At 41.0% G+C, this 23,216-nt stretch overlaps 1 long non-coding RNA gene across 1 annotated transcript; it reads right to left on the bottom strand.

Annotated features, from left to right (window-relative positions):
- Positions 1–18,902: 18,902 nt before the first annotated feature.
- Positions 18,903–19,667, bottom strand: LOC133911144 (uncharacterized). Its single transcript, XR_009908605.1, has 2 exons — positions 19,309–19,667; positions 18,903–19,226 (listed from the first exon to the last, which is right to left on the bottom strand). It is a non-coding gene; the product is annotated as an uncharacterized LOC133911144 (long non-coding RNA).
- Between the last annotated feature and the right edge of the window lie 3,549 nt (positions 19,668–23,216).

Raw genomic sequence — 23,216 nt, forward strand, 5'->3', positions numbered from 1 at the left:
CCATGCGCGGGTCAATCAACTCATCTTCAACCAGGGAATCCAGCTTGGCCCCTGTCATCACCAACTCGTTCCATCTCGCCGCCATGGATCCGAATGGATGCTTGAAGAGAGAGAAATTAGAGGGGTTTTTTGTTTGATGATGAGAGGAGGAAGAAGAAGAGGCGTGCAGCGAAAGAGTCAAGAAACGGGGAGACGTAATGTTGCCTGTCATTTCCTATTTATACGACGATACGTGAACATCAAGGAAACCGAAAGACTGCCAAGACTAATGCCATCATTAACAATTCAAATTTTGAGGGTTTCCCGCTCACACCTAACAAGGTGGCACACTGCCATGCAGTCATCAAGACTACCTTTTTAAGAAGGAGTCAATGCTGGTACGACATGACTTGACATCTCATATATCCACACTGTCAAGTAAGAATAATTTATTTATTTATATGGATAAGAAAAAAGACCATGAGGTTGAGTTGGACATCTGAAATTTCTTAATCAAACTTTTTCCTGATGAAATGAACTATTACGAGCATAAACCTTAGTAAGTGTCATAGCCTTCGATAATCAAGAGTTCCATTCAGTTGAAGTTGAATCCTGGCTGATGAGAACTCCTACTCGTGATCTTGTCAACTAAGGAAATACTACTCATGTACTACTTCCGTTCTCTTTTAGATGTCGTTTTAGCCTTCAGCATACAGAATAAGGTTGCAATAAATTCTTTCATACATAACATGTTTATCTCTCTCAATTTCTCCAATATTCAATCAATGACATATAAGCCACCAATGCACCACACTCATTAAATTGAAACTCTACTTTTTAATAGCCTTTAATATGAGCACTATAGTAAAATACCACCTTGAAAACCTAAAACGACATATATTTAAGAACAAAATCAAATTTCTAAAACGACATCTATTTAATAACAAAGGTAGTAATAAGTTTACATGATTAAAGTAAATTGGAAATCATCCATTCAATATGATGGGAATAGTACAAGATTCAACACGGGTTATAAGAAGACTTGGCCCAATCATTAAACTCAACTCTAAGCTAGACTAGTAGTTGGGATAATAGCACCTCATCTCTATTAGAGAATATCAAAATCTAATATAAGAGGTTGCCGCTACATTCATCCTAGTGGACATGAGGATGCTAAACTCAAACTTCACAAGGCTAGTAGATTTACACCAACCTGCTTCTCATGTTCCTCTCTCTAGATGCGGTAGCAGTGTTGATGGCATGGAAGCTGCACAGAGGATGCTGGCCACCACGGTTGTTGTTATCGCCAATGGATGTGGTTGCTTGCAGTACTCGTCAAGCCTCCGCTTGGTGATGATGACCTTGGAGGGGTGGTTGTTTGTTCTAGATGAACATGCTGGATTTAAATAAACCCTAACCTAGTCAGCATGTTGCATCAACGCTACATGTCCTGCCCAGTCATCGAAGCCCGTCAACTATCCAAATCAGCAATCACCTCAACCTCTGTGCTTGTGTGTCAGCCACATGACAGCCTAATCAGCATGCACAGTCTGCTTTTCTTTTTTTATTTGTTTCCTATGATGACATCATAAATAGAATAAATACGTGATAAATATGTTTCTAGTAAAAAATAAATCTTATAAATAGGATTAATTTGATAATAGTTTTAATAATGTTTATTAATTATGTTTAATGCTTTTATATGGTTAAATAATTTAACTAAATGCTAATAAATTCTAGAAAAATCTTAGAAAATTCCAAAAAAAAATCCTAATCACATAATCTTATCTGAAGTTAATGTTTTTATCATGTTTTTAATCTTCTAGAAGTTGTAACTTGTAAACTGTAGTTTTGATTTGATACTTCCTTTCGCTAAAATTTTCAAAAAAACCTAATATGTTGAGTGATGTTGATTTTTTATGCTATTTGGTTCTTTTTGGATCTTGGTGTTTATTGATTGCCCTTTTGCTTATTTTTGTGAGTAGACGTCAACGTTCTGGATAAGCTAGAAGGACTTTAGGATCAAAACTTTGAAGACCCAACATGGTGTAGACCATTTAGTTGTACAAAATGGAAGGGTGTACTTTCTAGGATCCGTAAGATGCAAGAGGGGGCCTCCGTTATTGAGGTGTATTCACGCGGTGGTGAAACCTTAGCGGGTATGCACATGTTGAGATGGGCTTTGTAAAGGCTTTGCAATCGATTCCTAGTGCACACCTCGAAAGTGTATAAGAGTTTTCTTCAACCAATGGATGCTCAGTAAATATTAATAACATGTCTTGTGGGTAAAGTGTATAATATCTGCAGAGTGTAAAATATAGCTATATCTTATAGGCAAACGTAAGGTCTCGTCCTATAGCAAAGTATGGCTCTAATACTACTCTATGAGACCCCAAGTTTGGGTTCCTGGATTAGTAACGAATACGCATAGATTACAATAGAATGACGTCAAATCATACATTTGATTACAATATCTCTGTAGAGATTTAGATTAACAAGGACTCATACCTAAGATACATTACAACAGTGGCTGACAGGCAAGAAGAGAAAACTAAACAGCAGAAGGAAATGTTATAACCTATCACCTATAGGCAACTTGGGTGCAGACGCAACCTTAGTCTTTTAATCTTCAGCAGCGTCATGGGCGGAGTTATATTCTAGCTCTTCATCTGAAAGCAGCAAGGATGAGTACAGAAGGTACTCAGCAAGCCCTAACACTACTCAAAGGGTTTAATAGATATTTAAAGGATATAATCAAGGTATAAGGCCATATGACATAGCTTTTGAGCACAAAGTAGGTTTATGCATTTGAATTAGGTGTGGCACATAAATTAAAATAGTGTTAAATTACCCAAGTTTTGTAAGTCATATAGGGGTTTTTTTGGACCAGGAGAAGCTACCAGTCTCTGCAGTTCCCATCTTTAAAACTAGTGGTCACACAGATCCAACCAGGCTATCGAACATAGCATGTAGTCTTTGAAAACATAGGCATACAACCCACACACTAACACATTAAGGATTACACACACATCCCCAAAAACTAACCAAGGTGTGGCCAAAGCTTTGCATGTCCATGACCGTGGACAAAACTATTCGAATAGATTAACATTCTGCAGAGGTTACACACTTGACCCACAAGCTATGCTCAACCTCCATTTATAGCCTGCGGTGGAGTGAAACATAACAAGTCCCAACACTCAACCTTTACTAGAATCCACCGAAGGGACGCCCTAGGGGCCCATGACTTTCATGTAGTTTCATCTCATTATGAAGTCTCTAGCCAAACCTCAAGTATCACAAAGCCTTGAGTCTGCTCCTGGTCTCCCGTTGCTCTTAGCCTTCCTAGGTGGACCTTCGGTTAGGTAAATGAGAGACAAGCTCTTTACCATAATCAGAGCATGTGGTTGCACAAGTGTGGCTTAGTATGATGGCACGATGATTTGGTCCTTAAAACGACTAGGGCAAGTATCTTCTATAGGCAGCGAATACCACATAGGTAGGCTAGTCCCCCTCCACCCAAAAGGCATCCACCCCGAGGACTACCTTACTCACCCCTGCCAAAACATGTTTTCGTAGTTTTCACAAAACCCATCCCACCATTCAAGACACACATACCACCAAGTACCACCACATAGTTCACATAGTTGCAACAAAAAATCAACTTTGATAAAATAAGTAAGTAAGCACTCTCTTAAGAGAGATCAAGCATCATTGAAGAGAGCAAAGTAACAAACCCTAAGCATACTAGTATCAAGATGGGTGAAACCATATGCCCTTAGGCTTCACCCCCGAACGGGCAACCACGAAGAGTAGGATGCACTACTCATTCCCACAACTCGTATTGGCGGGCGTGAAGTAGCAAAAAACCAACTCCTCACCTGCAAAACCTGTAGAGCAGCTGAGTACGAATGTACTCGCAAGACTTAATCCATAATATGTACTTATAAATAGCCTGACTCCAAGGATTTTGCATTGGGATGTTAGCAAGAATACGACCACATGGTTAAGTAAATTCATATGCGAAAGCAAATTTGACATAAACATGTGTGAGCATCTATGCTTGACCAAAGTAACAAACTAACACATAAACATCAACTGAACATAATGTAAAAGGAACCATAGTAGTAACATCTATAACGAACCATCTCAACATCTTAATCATACCAAACCACATTTGTAACTCTACGATTGCTGTAAATGGACAAAAGTATGCTCATGACCGAGAGCGCGATATTTCAAAATATTTTTACACCCTGCAGGGGGTACTCCTTTACCTACACGACTTGAGGACCATATGACTTGCATGACCACACAGGTCCATACAAGGGAGTACTCATATCAACCTTTTTCAATAAGCCCTGACCATTTGAACATGCGTCGATAGGTGTGGAGGTCATCCAAAACTATTCATGGAGCAAACTGGATACCCCAACCGACCTCATACCCGACACCATCGACCCGCACGCCAAAAAGTCACAGCTACAAAGGTAATAAGCATGGAAAGTGCTAATACCAACTGCAACAACGATCGGTGCTTAAACGATACAAGCGGTCTATGGTGTCCGGGTCCCTCTCCTGACCTACTTAAGGGAACTCCACATCCAGACAGGACAAACACCCCTAAGACTGCCCACATCTCACCTCATCTACCCCACTCATCCAACCGACACCATCAACCCATCATTATGATCATTGTACAAGTAATTAAGGCCTATTGTCGGTGACACAAGAACCGGGGGTCCCCGAGTCCCGAGGCCAGAACAGCAGAGTGCCACATGACGCCCTCCCTTAGGGGTTATCTCCCCGAGGTCTGAGAAGACCAAGTTCCGGGAGAGGGTGCTCGGGGCCATGAACAGTGGTCCCCGAGTACCCGAGTTCCCTGATGACCCGAGAAGGCCAAGTACCGGGAAGAGGGTGCTCGGAGCCATGCACAGTGGTCCCCGAGCACCCAAGTTCTCCGATAATAAGAAAAGCCAATTTCTGGGAGAGAGTGCTTGGGGCTGTGAACAGTGGCCCCCGAGCACCCTAGTCCCTCGAAGACCCAAGAGCAGTCAGTTCCGGGAGAGAGTGCTCGGGGCCGCGAACAGTGGCCCCTGAGCACTCAGTTTCCCGAGGACCCAAACAGTCAGTTCCGGGAGAGAGTGCTCGGGGCCGTGAACAGTGGATCCCGGTCACTTGGTTCCCCGAGGACCAAGAGAGGGCATATCCGGGAGAGAGTGCTCGAGGCTGCAAACAGTAGCCCCCGAGCACTCACAGTCCCCGAGGGCCTGAGAAGTCCTTCGCCGGTGGTCCCCACAAGGGCTCAGCGATGAGGTGTCAACTGGTGAGAGGCCCGGTGTGGCATTTAAGAGGGCGCGTGGCCTTTCACTTCCAACCACTCCCCCCACACCTGCTGTCAGTCCCTGCCACGGCCTGGTAGGGAGGCGTGGGGACATTTAATGCACGGGTCCCATCGCGCGTCATCCACCGCGCCTCGGGATAATGTCGCAGAGCCCGAGGCACACCGCCTGCCGCCCTGCTGTGTCAAGCCTGCTCTGACCGTGCGGGCATGCGGGGCTGCTCAGTGGCTACCCAGTGGGCCCTCCCCAGGGCACTCGCCGAAAAGCCGAATGATGACGAACAAGACCAGACGGGGGCGCGTTTTCAACCCTCCCCGTCATCTCGCGCGACAGCCCATGATGGTTGCTTTCCATTTATGGTGCCTTGGGACTCGCACTATCCTTTGTGGGCACGCTACTGCCCCAGCGGGTATATAAGCGGGGCAGGCTCCCCGGAGAACGAATGAGAGCTTCAGAAGAACCAACGGCCAGAGGAGATCAAGTCCTACACAGACCGAAGCACGGAACACATCGACGAGTCCCGAAAAACAAGGAGCATGAAGCTCTAGACTTAGACAAATATTCTTGTAACACCGCAGATCCTCAGAGAAACATTCTCAGAGCATTTATAGCATACACTCAGGAGTAGGGTGTTACGCTCAGTGCAGCCCGAACCTGTCTAAAAATCCCCTGAGCATTTAGTCCTTTCCTGCATCCGATCATTCCACCTCCACCTGTATCTCATTTACTCCCATTTATTTCACCTACGAAGCGGATTCAGAATTATCCCCCCGGCCGAATCTCAAAGGGGTCCCTCCGGATCCCGCTTGAGGAGTTCACCCTCCGACACCTATGCTCGCGAACGATGAAACATTTCACTGCTCGACTTCTACCGAGGACCTAAGCACTTACTAAGCATCACGAATAATATTTTAAGTTAGACAACATCATATTAAACCAAGGCTATAAAGATACGGATCAACAATGATTCAAGATAAGGGAATTAGTGCATCAACATAGGTTCTACCCATCATAACCCAACATCGACTCGAACTCATGCATAACATATATAAAGCATATTTATCACATCATATCATACGAGATCCAAAGTATTAGGAGAAATATGCTTAGATGCTTGCCTTGCTACGCTGGGGTTTGCCTTATGCTACCCATGCAACACTCGCAAAACTCGGGTAGATTAGCGTTCCTTCAACCATGATCGCGACACGCTTGGGCTTTATTCACTAAAGAAAAATATGTGCAATGATGAGCATGAATGAAATACATAATGTATGCTACAATATGCATAACAACAATCTAAAAGTGTACAACATACGCTGGAATAACGAAACTTACGATCTAAACAACACAGGAAAAGGAAAAGGAGACCAAAGACCCTGGGTTGAACTCAGAGTATTCGGGTTCTGGAACCTTCGGGTGAGGGCTCTCGGTTAGCCATTTTGAAATAACTCAGAATCTTCGAGTGAGTCCGGATATCTCGGATTGGGCTGAACACTCCGAGTGAGGCTCCGAGTGGGGCTCTTGGATATTTATCCAGACCCTCCGAGTCAAGTCCGGAAACTCCGAATTGGGCCGAACACTCCGAGTTGATCCGAACTATCCGGGTTCTAGCCGAGTTGAGTTCTAAAGTGTTTTCTCTGGCTGATTTAACTTGCATGCTAAATCTATTCCACCAAAACATGGATATACACTATACAAGGAGTTCTATACTCGAATTGCACCCTAAATCGCCATAGTTCCCAAGGACAATTCGATAGGGTTTCTCCAAGTTTTCCGGATAAAACTGCACCCTACATGGAAGCCAAGTATTTCTGCTTCGTGTAATCGCCAGCCAGATAGAAGCCTTCAATTGGTGATCTTTGGAGAGGTCGACAAGGTTCACAATTTGGGACGGTTTTGTAAACAGATATGCAACAGTAAGCCAGAAACGTATGAATGTATAAGAAAAAAACACATATTAACTATGAGAACTGCTTATGATTAACTATTGGAAAGGATCTTTGAAAAGTATCCTCACCTCAGTGATTTCAATTTTACTTCATCCAACTCATTCCTCTGCAGGAGCGAAGCCTAACTCCAACATTTAACGGTTTGGATCATAGTATTCCTGTAAACACAGTTGCAAAACAAAAGGAAAGAAAATTGTTGACCGTGCATTCATGTCTTTAGCTACGTGGCCTATCATGATTCATGAAACATGCCTTTGTTTCCTGAACTATCATGATTCATCAAATCTGCAGCAGCTCTTATTCGTTCCTTCCCTATCTATAAATACAAATTCCAACCTAATCTTTGAACAAAAATCTAATCCAAAGAATAAAAGGAGAGATAAGTGAAGAGTCCTGAGGAACCAAAACGGAGACAGGGAGGGTCCTTGTGATGTGACCATGAACATGAAGCCGCAATTTAACAGCAAAGTTCGGCCTTGGCCAAATGCCAACAACATCGGCCTCCGTATCAGCCCTCAATTTGGTCACTGACATGGCCAGCTGGTCGTCACAAAATACCAGCTCAAGGAACGTGTTCCTGAATGCATTAGGCCCGGGGTCGCCAACGAGGCGGAAGAGGTCAAGGTACCTCAGGACCAACAAGACCAGGAAGTCGTCCGGGACGCCAAAGTCACGCTTAGCGGATGCAATCTTGGTGGCGGGAGGAAGAGATCATGAGGAGCTTGGCGAGCCTGGAGGCGAGGAGCGGAGAGTTGAGTTCATGGAGGCAAGAGACGAAGGCAAGGAGCTGCGAGGAGGAGGAGGAGGTGATGGGCTCAGGAGGGGGGGGGAAACATTGGGCTAAAAGCTTAAAGAATCCACGCCGATTTGTTAGGCCCAAAGCTATAAAAGCATCCACGCAACCTAGCAACCCATCAGCCACAAAACATCCTACCACCCGCCGCCATGTTGCCAGATCGTGTGATCACGTCGCGCTCGTGCCGCCGCCGACCACCCAGATCGCATCGCCGACTGCTCTCCAACTGCAAGACTGTAAGAAGCAAGGCATGAGCGCAGCCGCACGTCCTTATAGGCTTCATCAATAGCCAGTTAGCACATGAACATGTGTGACTGCAAGTCCGAAAAAACCAACTAGCCAAAGCCAAGACTAAACATGTCTGAATAGGTAAATAAATTGATGTACTTACAGCTACTAATCTTAATCAGTATATTCTGAAAAACTGGTTAGCTAGGATTGATTACATTTGGTATTCTTTCGTTGTGATGTAAATCATAGTGAGATTCATAGACAGATAATTGATTCCACTGGTATAGAAAGTGAATTAAATTGGCATCCGTAACCACATGCATTCGTAACCAGATAATTGATTCCGCTTTATGAATCATGATAGTTCAGTTTGCGAACAAGACTAAACGATATGATTAAGCCGCTTTATGCAAGGAACTGACAGTTAGCCCATATAACCTATTCTGCATTGTAGTTAAAAGCATGTTCAGAGATATAAGGCACCACGTGAATCCTAAAATCAAGAAAGTCTAAGAAAAAGAGAAATTCTCCTAGGAATTGGAAAAAGAATGTGATATGTTCGTTTGAACCATATTATAACATAGGATACCCCTTCAATTGGTAAATCTCGGTGGCACAATATTTTTTTATATCTTAATAATTGAACTTCTACATGCATTTGTGGCACAGATGGATTCTTTTAAGGACAAAAAAGAATCAACTGGTATAAGCCTTGATATTCAGATGTTGGAAGGGACCAAGAACACATTGGGTTGTACACTACCAAAACTTATAACACAGCATAACAAACCAAAGAAGGCGCATATAACCAGAGTTGCCCCGCAAGATACATATTTCTACCGCGTTTGTTGTCCTTTCTCTTTAGCTATATATATTAGTCCCCTATGCATATGTTTTGTTATAGATTATGTTTATACTCGAGAAGATATTGCCATTGTCGAATCCATCAAATCATCACCTGAAAATAGAATACTTGTGGACATCAACGATGCATTTGTAGATAAGTTCCATTTTTGAATTCCTTGTACAGCCGACTGAATTCTTAAATGATGAAGTAAGTACACCTGTATAAAACAGTTATATAACACAATCCTATAATTTAATCGTAATTTATAACTTGTAACTACAGGTTATAAGTGCATATATCCATTGTATAAGGGCTGAAAAGCATCTATATTATATGGCTGGTGCAAAAGTCATCCTAGAGACTACTTATATTTCTAGCATTTTAAAGTGCGATGGCGAGCTTGCAATGGACAAAATAGATCCTAGCCATGACACCATCGAAAAAAGGGTGGATAATTATCTTGAGCATGACATAGTAACTATCAACACCACATTTATTTCAAAGCCTTTCTTGATAAGAAAATTTCTAAGGTATTCATATCATGCTCTAGGTACTTGCTTAAGCCCAAGAACACCTTATAGAGTTTATACACATGATGAGGATACTTAGGATCTTCAAATCTGGGTGGTTGATCTATAAATACCAATTCAGAAATTGGCCCATTAAGAAAAGCCCTCTTCACGTCCATTTGATATAGCTTGAAATCATAGTGAGTAGCATAGGTAAGGATTATAAGAATTGACGCAAGCTTAGCTACGGGAGCATAAGTCTCACCAAAATCTAAACCTTATATTTGTGTGAAGTCTTAGCAACCAACCTTGCCTTGTTTCTCATCATGATTCTGTTCTCATCTTGTTTGTTGCGGAAAACTTATTTAGTGCCAATCATGTTTTGATTTGGTCTTTCCACCAATGACCAAACTTCATTTCTTTTGAAGTTATTTAACTCTTCTTGCATGGCCACCACCCAATCCGGATCACCAAGTGCATCTTCCACCTTCAACGGTTCTAAAGAGGAAACAAAAGAGTAATATTCACAAAAATTTGCAATTCTAAAACGAGTGGTTACCCCTTTTTGTATATCACCGAGGATGTTGTCAACCGGGTGATCTCTTTGGATACTTTGATGGATTCTTGGATGTGGCACTTGGGATTTGGGTTGAATGTCATCCACTTCATCATTATCAAGAAATTTGTTGGAGCCATCACGTACTAGGTCTAGATCTTGACTTAATGTTGGTGGCTCCACATGAGTTGATGAAAATGGATGAACTTGATCATTATTGACGATTTGTCGCTCTTGGGGCTCTTGAGGCTTGACTTTACCTATTACCATATTTTTTATTGCTTTGCTTGGAATTTCTTCCTCATCTAAAACATTAGGATCAACTTGCTCCACTTGAGAACCGTTAGATTCATCAAATATCATGTCACGCGCGATTTCAACACAACCGGTGGTTTTGTTGCGATAAATGTAGGCATTTGATCCATAACCAAGCAGGAAACCTTCATCTACTTTAGGAGCAAACTTTGAGCTTATTTAGAATAAAGCATTTGCTACCAAAGACCCTAAAATATGAAATATTAGGTTTGCTACCGATGAGAAGCTCATAAGCGGTCTTCTTTAAGATCTTGTGGAGATATAACCTATTGATGGCATGGCATGCGGTATTAACGGCATCCGCCCAAAAATGATCCAAAATCTTGTACTCGTCAAGCATGGTCCTTGTTGTCTCTATGAGAGTCATATTCTTCCTCTCGACAACCTCATTTTTTTAGGGGAGTAGGGTGCTGAGAACTCGTGCTTGATCCTTTCTTCATCAAAAAACTCTTCAATTAGAGTATTTTTGAATTTGCTACCATTGTCGCTTCTCACCCTTTTGATTTTCACATCAAATTTATTTTGAGCTCTTCTAACAAATTTCTTGAATATGACTTGTGTTTCACTTTTATCATGCAAAAAGAATACCCAAGTGAAATGAGAATAATCATCAACAATTACCGAACCATATTTGTTACCGTCAATACTTATGAAGCGATCGGTCCAAACAAATCCATGTGAAGAAGCTCCAATAGCCTTGTGGTCGTCATCCCATTCTTAGCAGGGTGAGGAGCTCCAACTTGCTTGCCCACTTGACATGCACTACAAATTATATATTTCTCAAAAAAATATTTATTAGTCCTAGGATGTGCTCCTCCTTTAGAAGTTTAGATAAATTTCTTATGCCAACATGGGTTAGTCGGCGGTGACATAGCGAACCCATGCTAGACTTAGCACTCAAGCAAGTCTTAGGCCTCACTTTATCCATTAAAAAATCAATGAGATAAAGTTTACCCTTCAACCGACCGGTGAAAGCTATTGAGAAGTTTTCCCTTCTAGAGACTATCACCACACCCTTATTAGTAAAGAGACAATTGTAGTCCATTTCACAAAGTTGTGACACAGACAATAAATTGTAGCTAAGAAATTTAACTAACAAGACATTTGAGATAGGATGATCATTGGAAATAGCAATTTTACCTAGATCAATTACATCTCCTTTTCCATCATCTCCAAAGACAATATTTTCATGTTGTCCTCCATTTTCTTCAAATGAGGAAAATATGCTCTTCTCTTCGGTTATATGATTGGTACATCCACTATCGAGTATCTAACTTGATCCACCAGAGGAATATGCCTATAAAATAAGTTAAGCTTTTGTTTTAGTTACTCAAATTTGTTTGGATCCTTTCACGTTAGTCACAAGCACTTTTGGCACCGACACACACTTTTTGACAACTCGATCCTTTATACGGGTACCAACATATAAAGTAACCACTTTACCACGGTGATTCCTTTTCAAAACATAAGATGTATAAAAAGTTGCTTGAGGTGCATAGCCTTTGGGTTGCTTGACTTGTGTTGTGTGAGCATGTAGTTTTCCATTTTCCTTGATGAACTTAATGCACTCCTTGTCATTTATCATCACAAGCTCATTTGGCTTGCTTGTATGCATGTCAAAACTAAAATCTCTCTTTTGCTTATTATCCTTGACCTTAATGGTCATGTATAGTGCATCTTTGGATTTGTATGTCTTGATGCACCCATACTTAACCAAGGCATTTAGCCTCTTATTTTCCTTTTGCAATACTTGCAAAGATTGAACATTAATAGCACAAGCATTTATAATAATTTTGTAACAACGGGAGCAACCATTACTAGTAAAAGCACTAGAGAGTAAGGTTGCATCAATAGAGGTGGGAGTGCTATTCTTAAGAGCATCAAATTGCACTTCAAGAGTTTTATGAGATTCATTCACACATTTAAAATTCTTTTGAAGTGTAATATTCCTACTTTCAAGACTAGTAACGGATTCATTGGCCAAGCTTAATTGCTTGGTCAACTCCTCAACCTTCCCCCTCTCTTTAGCAAGAAGCTCTTCGAGTTCAATGTTTCTCTCCTTTTTAAGGATGAGCAAGTGCTCTTGCTTCTCAAGAATCTCCTCTTGACTCTATTGTTTCCATTAGTTCTTTTATTTTATACATGATATTTTTACTAAGACCTTTAAGCATGATTTCACAACCACTATCACTATCTAGGAGCTTAGATTGTGATTTTACCATGTGTCCTTTAGCCATGAGACACTTGGGAGTATCGTCGTCGCTCATGTTACCAAAAAGTGACTTTACCGGTGTAAAGGAGCGAATGGCGATGGTGATGACTCCATCATTGGAGTCAGAGTCGGAGTTGGAATCCCACTCTTCGCCAATGTGGGCTTGACCTGAGTATTTTTTTCTTGTGGGTCTTATACTTGTCCTTCTTGAAGGGTTTGTTCTTCTTTTCTTCCTTGTCCTTACTCTTCTTCTTGTTATGGCACTCAGCAATAAAGTGGCCAACTTCGCCACACTTATAGCAAGTTCTCTTGGATGTTCTTCTTTTGGGCATATCTCTCTTGTATTTACTATAGCCATACTTCTTCATGAATTTCTTGAACTTTCTCACAAAGAAGACTATTTCTTCATCTTTCGAGCTCTTATCTTCACTCGAGCTTGATTCTTCAACTTCCTTACTCTTGGCTGCCTTGAATGCTACTTCCTTGTTCTTGGAGGTGAAGCTTTGTTTGACAAGATTTTTAACTTCATTTGCTTCCTCCCCCATGAGCTCGTGAGCAAGGATTCTTCCGAGCACATTGCTTGGTGTGAGCCTCTTGTAATCTCTTCTTTCTCGGATAAGAGTCACAAAGGTGGGATTTCTTAGTGCGAAAGCTAGTAATCTTCTCATCACCTTGTGATCATCTAGCTCTTTACTTCAAGCCCTCTAATTTTATTCACCAACACCATCATGTGATCATACATTGCTTGAGAGGTTTCATCATCATCCATCACAAATCTTCCCAATTTTCCCTCAAGTAACTATATCTTAGACTCTCTCACGCTTATGGTGCCTTTATGTGAGACTTGAAGTGTGTCCCATATTGTTTTGGCCTTCTCAAGCCCGTCCACCTTATTGAACTCCTTGGAGCTCAAGGTGCCAAGCAATACACTTGCGGCTTCTGCATTACGATGGATGCTTTGCTCTTGTTCGGGAGTGAGCTCCTTATCTTCATTCGGCAAATCACAACCTATGCAAACAATCTTCTAAATACTTGGATAGAGAACTTAAATGCAATTTCATCTTGTGTCTCCAAGCGGCATAATATGTACCATCAAAATACAGTGCACGCCCGGATGACACAGATATATAGGAATTAGATGCATTTAATTTGTCATAATTAAACTCAATTGCTACTCTCTTCCCTTTACCGTTGCCCGATGTCGAAATGTCATCCTTCGGACTTCCCATACCTTTTAGACCCTTTTCCCTGGATACCGATATCTTCCAATCCTCCAAGCGGTGAAGCCTTTAAGGAAGTTAGGCTCTAATACCAATTGAATGTACGAAATGTTGCCTAGAAGGGGGGTGAATAGGCGCTTCTTGAAATTTAAAATTTTTTAGTGAATTAAACTATCCGGATAATTCGAGTCAACCTATATGCTCCGGCTCCGGAGGTTCCGGGTTCTGCCCGGATAGTCTGGATGTAATAGGAAATTGAAGGTTATGAAATTATAAGTAAATCTATTGGATGTCATGTGTTAACACAGGTTCCTAAGGATGTATGGAAGCCTTTTAAAGGATCACATACAGCTAGAAACACACAAACACGTAGGTCAGGGAAGATCGCCAAAAAATAGCTAGAACAACAAAGAAATAAAATGAGACATGAATTTATTTCCTGAAGTTCGGATCAAATGATCCTACATCTCCGTTGAAGTGCTCACAAAGAGCCAGGTCTCCCTCAACCCTTATCCTCACCGAGCGACCACGAAGATCGAGCTCGAGGCTTACTCAACTTTCCTCTTTCTTTGCGGAGGTGAGGATAACCTTCACAAACTTCCCGAGGCACTCCACAAGCTTGGGTGCTCACCGGGTGATGCCTAGCCGTCTAGGAGCTTCAAGCTCCGAGAGTAAAGAACGTGAGTTGATGGCTTGATGAAGACCTCAAGTGCTCAAACAATGGAATTTTGCTCACTAGCACTCAATCACACTTTTCAATCTCAACTCTCAAATCCTTAAAAGATTTAATGCAATAGAGGAGTGGGAGGACTTTTAAAGTAGCTTTGAATGCTTTTGTCTCGAGTTGGTTTAGCAGCAAATGAAGGAATGGGTGATGGGGCATTTATACCTAGCCCCCAAAAACTAGTCGTTACAGTACATTTTGTACTGACCAGGAGTATCCGGGTCAACTTGGAGACTTTGGGTTGGCACTTATCGCACAGCCACGAGCCTGTCCAGAACCCAACCCGGAGGGTTCGGATGAACACAGGATTCATAGTATCTAGATCAACCTGGAGACTCCGGATAAAACTTATAGGCTCTAACTGAGACTCTTTGCCGGAGTATCGCCAGGGCTAACCCGGAGACTCCGGGTTGAACTCCAACCATAGATCAAGAACCCCCTCCCAGAGTATTGTCCAGAGACTCTGGGTTGAACTCCAACCATAGATCGAGAACCCCTTGCCAGAGTATTGCTCAGAAACTCCGGTCACTCGGAGTATTCGGGCCAACCCGGAGACTCCAGGTCCTGACAAATTTTTTAAAACTTCTGGTGTTCATGGGGTGATATGTGTCTCTCATCTAGAAGAGTCATTTGAGCACTGAGACAACTTCAAGTCAATCCAAACACATCCCTCTTGATAGTACGGCACACATATACTCAAATTCAAAAATAAAATAAATTAAATCTATTGAGTAACTATATGCCACTTCTTTTTTCTTTTTGAGGGACGCCAATGTCATTTTACTTCTTCAAATGGACTAATACCTGTCCAAAACCTCATTAAACTCATAAGTCCCTTAATTGTTTGTCATAAATTGTCCAAAACCCACATAGAGGGCTAGATGCACTTTCAGTAGATCACCTGATTCAGCCACCTCCGGGAGGCCATAGTTTCTAAGATCCTTCCGTATCGATAGTGCCAAATCCCTTATGTCTCTAAGGACCATTTTCTCAGTTGCAACGTTGGAGTGGCTACGATAGTAATCTTCGGACATTAACTCTAAATGCTTGTCCCACAATGCTCGGATGTTTACCGGCTCACAAAATACCAGATTTGTCACGAACAGCCTTCTGAGAGCACAAGGCATTTGGAAAGTTGTAGCTTCATTCATGCAATCATCAAGGGATGTGTCGGTCTCAACGAGACCTCTTTTCTCGCACACTTCTCTAAAGGTAGAGTACATCACGCCATAAGCATTTCGCAAACCCTCAAATGAAGTTGCACCTTTCACATGGTTGAGGAGCACCCTCAAGTAGTACCACTCTCCTTCAGCTGGGTGCGCATAAACAATCCTTCTAATCTGTCCTCTCTGTTGTCTTTGCTTCCACTGCTTGCTACCCTTAACCCACCGAAAGTGCTTTGGGAACTCCTTGTATAAGAAATTCCATGCATAACTATTGACCTGGTTCGTCTTGAAGTATTCAGTTAGTGTGGTCCTTAAAGAAGTTGGATGATTTACAACAACCTCCCAGTTATCATGTCCTTTGAATGCGACATACTGCATGTTGGGCAAATGAAGCTGGAATTGTAGAACTGCAGGAGAGACACTGAACATAGGGAATCCAAAAATCCTATGGACAACCTCCAGTGGTGATATGTACCTTGCATCCTGATTTCGGCGAATCTCATTGATTATTGCACCCCCATTAGCTGCCGAGTCAACTGAGAATGATACACAATCATGTCCTTTGTATACATACTTGAACAAGTACTTGACTGCTTTAATGCTTGAGCAAGCTTCAACGTTTATGTGGTAGTTATACCGCATAAGCAAGCCTAGGTTGTACGAGACCACCCATCTATTATCCAATTTGGCACCTCTGACCTTTACTCGATGCCCATCATCCCTCCTCCTATAGATAGGATATGAGTCCTTTCCTTGCTATGTACCATTGCAGAACTACCGAGGATAGTGGACACGGCAATGTCCATCTACCATGCAAGAACAGTTTTTCCCGAGGACGCCACACAGTCCATGCAGCATGTGCTTAACTACTAGACCATGCAATACAGGATATTTGTCCTTATCAGGAATCTCTGCAGATATCACCCTATCGTATCCATCTGGGTTTGTTAACTTCCTATCCTTCTTCATGATTAACAAGAAGTGCTCATGCGGTAGACCCCTCTTCTGGAATTCAGTAACATGAACATATGTTGTAACCTCGCCAAAGTATTTCTTCTTGACCAAAAGTTCATGAATATCTCACAGCTTTGCCCTCAATACTCTTGCCTCCAATTCTGGCTTGTCCTGTGGTGTTTGCCCAGGTTCAACATTGCTTACTACCTCCTCCTAGTAGGGGTTGCAAGTCATCGTGATAAAATAATTTGGCTTTCCAAACCGTTGGACCATCGTCGTAGCATCAAGGAATCTTCGCTGCATATCTCGATCACCTCTAGGAAAGGTGCACGGAAGCACAATTCTTTTGCCAACCTTGGAAGCATGTGACTTTCTTGTCGCAATGATATCGACAATACCCTACGAAGTAAATATTAATCTAAACATCAATAAAAATATTAGGTGAAAAGGGAATTAGCATTACGTGTTAATGTAACAGCGAGGAATAAAAAAAAAGGACCTAGATAAAGAATTTAGAAAGGCTTCAAAATCCAGGATTTTGTCTTCTAAAAGCTCGTACTATGCATTCTAGACGTTTGTTATATAACATGACTATTTTAGAATTGTGTAAAATAAGAGCAGGGAAATCTTATAAGAAAATATGCCAACTATCAGAACCCCATTGACAATAAATTGGCTCATACAAAAAGAGCAAGGCGGATCACTCACTGACCAGATGAAGTAAATGGTAAAATAAATAATACATGATAGAACTCAGCACGTATGAGCACCTAATTCTTAGGCTTAGAGTACCAATCGAGCCTCATTGACTCGATCTTAATGTACATATCAACAGCCCACTGTTGGAAAAGCTATCCTCCGAATAACAAGATGTTAAAAAGTTTCTTCCTTACTTGTAGCTTAAACAATAATACTCACATGTGCTTACAAATCTGGTGGACTCAACTGCCTCAGATATCTTATCCACAAAATCCTCATCCTGGTTGTCGTTGTCGTTATCATCTGGATCAAGGTTGGAGCACAAGTATATTGGTAACAAATTACATATACAAAGAAATATGTTGAACTCTATGCAAAATATTATTTACTCCCAGGATGATTCATTATACATAATGTAAGTGGTAAGTAAAGTACATATACATGTACTTTTTTTTTTGGAATGTTCCTCTTGTTTAGAGGACCCATCCTGGATGACATCCATGTTGTTCGTCTGATCACCTAAAGGTGGTCCATCATACAGCATCCAACGAGTCCATCCGGATTCCCCACCAGGAAAAAATAAAGAATATGCCAAGGGGTCATAGCAGCCATGATATGCTTTGATATAGCGTGGTCGGTCTCCCCATCCATACACAATAACACTTATATTAAATGTATTATGTGGGTCATTCCCTTCAATCCAGATCACGATCACTTGAGAAGATGTGGGTGCATTGTACCTTCGCTGGTCCGGAGTGATGCTTGTGTTTAGTTCAATCCTACACTCATCTAGGTTTGGAACAGAACCAATGTTCTTGAATGTCTGTACATAAGGGTTGTTTTCTAGTATGTGTAGAATATTTCTAATGAGATTAACGTTAAGATCTGGAGACCTTTGTACTCGGTGTGACAATGTTTCATTTGTATCATAGAAATAGAGTTGCAAATGGCGTGGGCCTTTAACCTCAGGCACTAGCTAGTCCAAACGGTGATACAAACCACCATGCGCACGGACTGTATATATACCTATTCCCACTGCAGTACTGACTCATTTGTCAAGGGTAACTCCAAGACTTATGAAAGAGAAGTGGGAATTGAAGTACCGTATGTGTTCTCTGAAATATTTTGCATCATAATCAACCTGACTGATAAATAACCATTTCAACTCTGCAGGGACATCTAGCATAAACACTTTGACTTTCCCTATTCTGCAACAAAATGCGGGTCTCATACTGGAACTGTTTTGCACCACAGTATATGCAGTCACTTATATGCTTCAACACATGGTGCATAGTCGATAGTTTATGGTAGATTTTGTCATAAGGATCATGAGTCTATCTACCTTCAACAACATTCCCAGTCACACGATATGACTCAAACTCGACACCTCGTGAAAAGCGAGTTAGTGAAAAAATAATATATTGTATATATACTGAACCAAACAATGAGTCCAAAACCACCTAAAAGGATTGTATACTATATTATACCTGGTGAATTGAAGATCCTACTTTCCTCATCATCATCAAATTCGGTTGCTAAATCTTGGACTCTCTCAAAGGGCTATGTGGCATGAAACACATAGTATGAAATGGCTTAATAAATATTAATGTATCTACACATATTGATTACATAAAAGGCATCAATAAACGACAATTTACCTTCTAGTTCAGCATGAGGATGAATTGTTTCAAATATACCCAAGTCAAATGCTCCCTCAACAGATTGGTGGGCTGACAATTGGAAAAGTAATTATAAACTTAACTATGTAATATTGAGGACAAAGAAGCAATGTAAATCATCTGGTTTCGTTACCTCAGCAGCCATTATCAGCCTGTAAGGTTGTAAACAAGCTTTGGACATAATTAGGACTTTCAATAACAGACCTGAGTGAGTGATACATTTGAGCTATGACATCCACCCAGCTTGTGGATTCATCAAAAGGACGTTGCGGTAGTTGTACTCATTGCAGTGCGTACGGATCCATCTGCACCATGAGCATTTCTGGATCGGTCTATGAATGTTTCTCCAACATGAGCGTTGCTTGAGTGTTCTCCATCACCCTTTCTTCCTTTCTTGTTCTCATGGATCCTATGCAACATACTCTCATTTTGTTCCGAAGACATTGCTAAGTAGCGTTCTCTTTCATGCCATCGCTTTTTTTTGATGCACATAGTTGTGTGGACCCCATAGAAGAATGTCCATCTGAAATTAAAATATACAATCTGAACTATATATAAGCATTGTCCTCAAAAGAGGAAACATGGAATGAATATTGTGCCTCACTTGACAATGTTAGGTGGTGTTGACACACTATTCAGATGTCTGTCAATATTGGTAATATCTCGTATAGGAGTTGCACTTACGGTTTCCCTCAACCCCCCCCCCCCCCTAGAGATTCGTGAATCAATAGTTGTGGCATTGGAATTGTGTGTTTTTTCTGTATAGGCACCTGAGATGTTTGGGTTTTGATGTCATGACCAACCGATGCAGAATTGCTAATAGGAAACTAACTACAGATTGTATTGGCAGGACAGGATGAGATGTCGACATTAAACTACGACCAGAACATGACATCTGATAGTACTCGCGTTTCCTTTTCTAGTAGGCTTCTTCTTTTTTCACTACTCATCGCGAGTATCGCTCCTGGTCACATTCTCTTGATCCTTGATGATCCCGGGGGCTTTAATTATTGTGTATTTGGGAGGTAGGTGATACCTTTAGTCCTTCATTTCAAAAAACAATACTATTAACATATATGAAGCATGAGCTTTTACATGATTTATAACGTAGGTGTGTACCTTGTTTATAAATGACGTAATTTGAGTAATGCAAGTCTGTCGTAAAACTGGAGCTGCATTGATTAAATGTCATTTCAGTGTCAGACATTGCATATCCTCGTCTTTTCGTTTTGTTTAGACAATCCTAAATTGGATGCTGGATTTTGTATCAAATATGATATGTTTAAGAGTGACCGTATACATTGGATACAATACGCTTATATGTTTGAAGTGCCAATATGTTTGACATTAGTGATTCTGATCTGGCGCTTCTACCTACCTGAATCAGCCAGGGGTAGCACCTACTCAATTGTGCAATGCAACCCATTGAAATGTTATGCGGTTTGCTCTAAGGCGGGGCTTTGGTTGTGGTCTTCCAAATTAATGTATTATCGCTGTACTACTGAAATTGGTCTATATGTGCTCATAATTAAATACAATTTTGAAGCTGAACATCACATTTGAACTTTCTGATGCCATTTTGTATGGTAAACACAATCTCCTAAATGGAAATTGAGTAGTCAACATTATCTGCATCAACATGTATGTAGAACAAACATGGAAATCTTTTCACGACTGCTGATAGCAGTTTGTTCTGATTTACATGATTTAAAAACAAGGGCTCAGATTACCCTTTCTCCTGTGTTGTATATCCTGAAGGATTTGGACTCCTTACTTTTCAATATATTACTAAGACGGTGATTTATGCAGGAAACAAGTTGTGTGCATCCTGATTACATGTCCAGTCAAGAAGACATAAATGAAAAGATGAGAGCAATTCTGATTGATTGGCTCATTAAGGTAGAACAGCATGCAGTCATGCATATACTGGACCTCCTATCTTGTACTGATTCGAAACTGTGAACTTGAGGCCTATTATATCTTGTTTGGTCCTTTTCCAGGTGCATTACAAGTTTTAGCTGATGTATGAGACACTCTTTCTTACTGTGAACATAATAGACAGATTCTTGGAAAAACAAGTTGTGCCAAGGTTGTGATTTCATTTGTATTCTACCAAAACAACACCGAACTGAAAATCTGAAAACACTCATCAAAGACAAAATTAAAGAAACTACCATGGAAAAAGAGTAGCTTATTTCCAGGTGATCAAATAGTGTACTACAAGTATGTTGCAGTTCAATCAACAGGTTGCATGGTAAATACAACTTCAACAAAAGAACAAACATATGCCAAGAGGGACAGATGTCATGAGTTCCAACACACCTTGCAATGTCAAGAGCAAATCTGATAGCTTTGTGAGACTTCAGGCGATCTTTCGTCTAAAGATAGCTGGCTAAATCACCCTAATCAGGGAATCCAGATATATACATTAATGAAAGAAGAGTCGTATTGCGCAGGTAACTTACATCCATATTACTCCAGCAAGTTAGTCTGTTCTTGCTAATAACTATATGTCAATAAGTTAACCTTTTTTTAGAGTCAGAAAATGTTATATTTTCCAGATAATTGAAAGGAACTATTTAGAGTCATGCAAACTGGAGACCCAAGGGTGTGAAAGGCCCATTCTGTAAACAAATTAAAGTACATGTTACTTGGGAACAATAGTCATTTGTGCCTCATTTGTCTGACACTATCTAATTTAGACTTCTGCACGCATTGCTTGCACAATTGATGGAACATGGATGGAAAACAAGATGCAAAATCGATACCCATGTAATTAGAAAATGCAAATACGTCCAGCACAAAAATAAAAAATCGAGAGAAATGCGTCATTAATTGGCGTCATCTTGCATGCAAACATCAAAAAGGAAATCAGTGGGCAAGGTTTTTCACCGGCGCAGCAGCAGGCGACCACAGCGTATCACCGGCATGAGACGAGGCCGGTCACCAGGCGGCACATTCCGTGTCTTTGTCGAGTAGATTGGAGAGGATGGGGCTACGACATCTGCTGTATGGAGGGTAGCAGGGCAGCCCGATGACCGCGGTGAGTCTTCGCAGCGGTGGCGGCAGCGCGGGGACGGGGAGGATAGCAGAGGCGGCGGCGGCGGCAACGCGGGGACGGGGAGGATCGCGGAGGCGGCGTCAGCGCGGGGACGGGGAAGAGTGCGGCCCAAGCGCGTGGTGGAGCGTCGTGAGAAGCGGTGAGCAGTTTCCAATCAAGCGAGAGGGTAGGTGACCGGAAGAATTTTTAACTGTGTATCATTGAATTGTGTATAATCTAAGTTGCAGATTATTTGATTTTAATATAACTCGTGCTTTTTATAAAAGCATAGATATATATGTGACTAATACTTACAATAAATATTTTTTTAGGTATTCATTTCAATTAACATCATACGATGCCATTGGTACTAGCAGCTGTAAACATCCAAAAATGTGAGATATATGTTCTTGACTCGCTAAGGTCTATAATAAACCGCAACGATCTCATTCTTATTGTGAGTATTTATAACTTCAATACTCCCTTTTATTATAATATGATAAGAATTTTGGTTATTATCTTATCTCTGGTGCTACTTTTTTATGTAATAGATAAGTGAATTGGAGAAACAAATAAATATTGCATCACAGTTGAAAGAGCTTAAAGGCCACAAGCGGCAGGACCTCAAGGTTGGAACATGGCCTGTTATAGAGAAATTTCTGGAGGCAATGCAGACTGACGGATACACTCAAATATTATTGTTTGTTGAAATAATTACCTTTAATTGATTGATTAAATTAAATTAATAACTATATGAAATTTTTGCAATATTGTAGCGTCTCCTGTGGTTTGTTCATGCTAAGTCTCGTGGAGTATTGGACAGGAGATACACTATCGGATAGTGTGACTCAGGTATTTTAAGCTTCATCATAAAGGTTTGTGATATATTTTTTAAAAATATTATATTTAGATAACAGATTAATTTTAATTACAATTTTATAGCGTGATATGATAAATTTTAGGCTAAAACTAGTAGCAATTTTGTTGGACTCCAAACTAAA

The sequence above is a fragment of the Phragmites australis genome, chromosome 3, assembly GCF_958298935.1.
Source record: "Phragmites australis chromosome 3, lpPhrAust1.1, whole genome shotgun sequence".
Lineage (NCBI taxonomy): Eukaryota > Viridiplantae > Streptophyta > Magnoliopsida > Poales > Poaceae > Phragmites > Phragmites australis.